The sequence below is a fragment of the Wasmannia auropunctata genome, unplaced genomic scaffold (genome assembly GCF_000956235.1).
Source record: "Wasmannia auropunctata unplaced genomic scaffold, wasmannia.A_1.0 LD336103.1, whole genome shotgun sequence".
Lineage (NCBI taxonomy): Eukaryota > Metazoa > Arthropoda > Insecta > Hymenoptera > Formicidae > Wasmannia > Wasmannia auropunctata.
The window spans coordinates 1,700,638-1,704,590 of record NW_012026787.1 but is presented as its reverse complement, the minus strand read 5'-3'; the positions used below and the strand labels follow the sequence as shown (position 1 = coordinate 1,704,590).

At 37.6% G+C, this 3,953-nt stretch overlaps 1 pseudogene; it reads left to right on the top strand.

The window, feature by feature from the left end:
* The first annotated feature begins 1,321 nt into the window (after nucleotides 1-1,321).
* LOC105457872 lies at nucleotides 1,322-2,920 on the top strand (annotated as a pseudogene).
* Nucleotides 2,921-3,953: the final 1,033 nt, after the last annotated feature.

Here is a 3,953-nt window from a genome sequence, read left to right as displayed (position 1 = left end):
TCTATAGCACTGTCCATATATGTATGGTAGGCTTTAGTAATAGTGCAATTGGCAACAAGAAGATGACAAGAGAAAATAATATATAAGAAAACGTATTAAAAATATAAAATAAAATTTGTTCATAGGACTTTCGTTGGAAACGTTTGTAGAATTTTACTGGGTGTCCACACATATCGATAACGCGATTTCTATGTATGTATTGTATTTGGAGATTGCATTGCTGCGGCTGCTGTGGTTCTTTGTCGGCTGCGTTTTTTTACGAGTGAACTCTTTATGTGTGAAGGGGGAAGACCCGCGCTATTTTCAAACAATTTACTACAAAGATTTCGCACGAAGGCGCGTCTTAAGTTACTTCAAGAGCAACTTTTCGCTCTTGTACCCTCTGTTACACATTTTATACAATTATTTTGTACAATTATTACAATATTACATTCAATATAGGGTAACTGTCCCTATTAATGTGCCCTGAACCTATTAGTGTGCTTTTATATTTAAATAAGTCATAAAAGTAAACTGGTACAAATATATAGACAAAGTATTTTTTTTTATTAAGTTAGAGTATTAACTTTATAGAAAAAATATACTTTGTCTATTTATTTGTACCAGTTTATTTTTATGACTTATTTAAATATAAAAGCACACTAATAGGTACAGGGCACACTAATAGGGACAGTTACCCTACATCTAATTATTGTACATTATGTACAAAAACCGACTAATTTCGAATTATTTTATAATTTTTATTTCGGTTGATTTAATTCTGTCTTTAATTGGACTTTTGCTTATAAATTTCCTGCAAAGTTTGTGAATTTCTACTCACGTCATTAATTTCTCACAATAGAATATTTTCGAGATCAAAATATTCGCCAATTGAAACGAAACTTTTCACTTAGCTCGTTGTTTGTAACTTCTCGTGAGATTCAACTTCCGATCGCGTGACTTTTCGTGAGATTCAACTTCCGATCGCTTCCGCAACAATCCACTGCACGTAATCGTGGTGGGGACAAGAACTCACACTTGTTAATAGTCACAACTTTATTAAGGTAGTACAGAAAGACCGAGGTCTAGCGTTGGATGCTCACGCCGTGAGCTCCGGAAACGTTCTGTCTCGACCGACGAGAATTCCAACGAACCGATTGTAATTCACAATTAATGATTACGGTGGCAGCACTACGCCAGGGCTCGTGAACGCTCGCGATTCTTAGATTTAAATAAATTTATTGTTTTCATACCAAAGGAATTTATCCTTGATTGCTTAAACACTCGTCTTTAATTAAAAATTTCCAGTAAATCTCTCGTAAGCGGCGCGCGTCCTCCGAAGATGAGACTGTCGAGAATATCTATGAAGTGGCTCTTTACAAAGCTCTCCCGTATCGTTGAGCATGCACTTGAGTAAGTGTAATCAGATTGAGATAGAGAAAGAGAGAGAGAGAGAGAGGGGGGGGGGAGAAAGAGATTCGTGATTCAGATCTTTGCATGTCCGATAATCGTCACATCCGAGTTTACATTTTACATAATAAAAACCATATATCGCATGACCACGTCGTTTCTTTGAGAGAAAAAAGGTCCGCGTACACTTCATCTACTTATCCCATTATATCCCCGCCTCACCTCTCCTTTATAAACTCGTTTGTACACTGAGAAAAAAAATTACTTAAAACAAAAAAATTTTACTTGCTTCAAGAAAATTATTTCTTTGAGGGATACCTGAAAAATATTTATTAGTTTTAAGAAACAATATTTGCTTTAATAAAGTACATATTTTCAAGAATTAAGGAAACATTTGCTGATATGAACGCAGACATTTACTAAGATTAACGAAATATATGTTTAGATGCGCAAAATAGGTTTTGGCTACGAAGGAAATATTTTGTTAAGAAAAGGAAATATCTGCTTCGAAGAAACATTTGCTGATATCAATGCAGATATTGATAGTTCATACTTTGCGAGGCGGAGGACACTCTCAAGTATCACGTTAAAGAAAACAACGCGAATGAGATAGTTGCAGTTCGCGAATGTCCGAGAGAGAGCGAAAATATTTAATCTCCCGTTTACTTCAAGGAACCCAAAGCTATTCTAGGATATCAGAATTAAATGTGGCATTTGCGCCATCTAAAACTGGTAATCAGAATAGTTTTCAGCTGTCCTTTATTAAGGACGGCACGACGAGACATATCTACGTGTATCACGAGGATTCGGAGGTAATTACGAACTGATACCTCGCCATTAGGTGCGCGAAACTGCACCGTCTGCAAGTGGCGTATCCGGGTGAGAACGAGTTACTGTCGCAACTTACGAGGGATTTCTCGCGCGAGGGCTTCCTGTGGAAAACTGGCCCGAGGCATACAGACGCTTATAAAAAGAGATGGTTCACGCTAGACGGCAGAAAACTCATGTACCATGACGACCCTATGGTACGTCATAGACGATTCTATAAACTTTTACTTAATGCTTTCGTGTTACTTGCAACATCCCTACATCGCCCTGTCTTCCTCTTGTCTTTTAAAGGACGTTCATCCAAAGGGTGAAATTTTTTTTGGGCACAGTTCACAGAAACCGAGGGTTTCGCAGTAAAGACGGGCGTACCGCCGGGTGCTAGAGATCAAGGGTTTTCGTTCACTCTCAAAACGCCCGACCGGACTTACCTGCTCTCTGCGCAAGGCGACAACGACAGATCGCAATGGATTAACGTGATTCAGAAAGTTTTAGATAAACCGCTAACACCGCAGGACGCGACCTATAAGCCGGTAACCGGAACGTATGCAAATCTTAATCCGTGGAAGTATGTATTGTATGTATACGCTGGTTTTCATTTACACTAGCGGCAAGACTCGTAAGAAAGCGCACAACAAGTGGAACAATGAATATATTTTCGTCCACGAGATAGGGCTGGATTCCTCTTAGACGTCTTTCTTAATTATACACCAGTAAATCGTACGTTCGAATTGTTTTGTCGAATTAAATATATGACTCAGCACGCGCACACACACACACAAGCGCGCGCGCGCGCGCGTGCGAAATGGCCATGTAACTTCGGCTTATTTACTCATACTTGTTGCTGTTGAATCATGTATTTATTATGCGCACGGTTAATGTAGTTTGCATAGAGACGTACGCATAAGACTGCTCGCGAAAATGTTGATCAACGTGGATAAAGCTGCAAGCGCCAATCGTTCCTCCGGTAACATTCTTACATTGAACCACCGACATCTCGTCGGTGATTGAACATAAAGCTTACCATAAAAAAAACGAGTGTAGGCAGACGGTATCGTAACAATATTACAAGGAATTTTTACTTAGCAATAATATTGTGTGATACTTGTCTCTGATAGTGTAACGTTCGGAGCACCGAAAGAAATTCTCTCTTCCAGAAAGTTTGATCTAATCTGTTACAGAACAATTTATTGAACAGCAAATCCAACTCTTAGGATAGACATTATTTTATAGATGATAATTTCGTAGTATTTTTTTCCTTCCTTTTTTTTTATTTACTTAGTATCAGCTGATTTCTTTAGAATCCATCATTATAAGGCCACAAGTGACGACGATACGCAATCTCTGTACATAGAAAATAAATTCTGAGGGCCTATAACTCTTCATTGTTATTCTATTTCTAATTTTATTTACTATTTCTTCAAAAATGAAGAATTACTCGGTCTCATGCTAATCCCATAAATAAATCTACATTCTAAAACGAATGCTAAACAATCAATTGTCTGTACGCGTGCTAATTATGCATTAAATATTCTGGTCATCTCTTGGAATGTTTCACTGACAATAAAAACATAATATTATCAAGCAAAAAATCGAGGAACATTACTCGTTAACGAATATCTTAACAATTGACTGTTCAGGTATATGCATGTATGTGCGTATGAGAGATTTCAGTGTTTCACTTTCTGCTCGTGTTTGGAAACGGGTAAATTTTTCAAATAACACAGAATATTAACCCA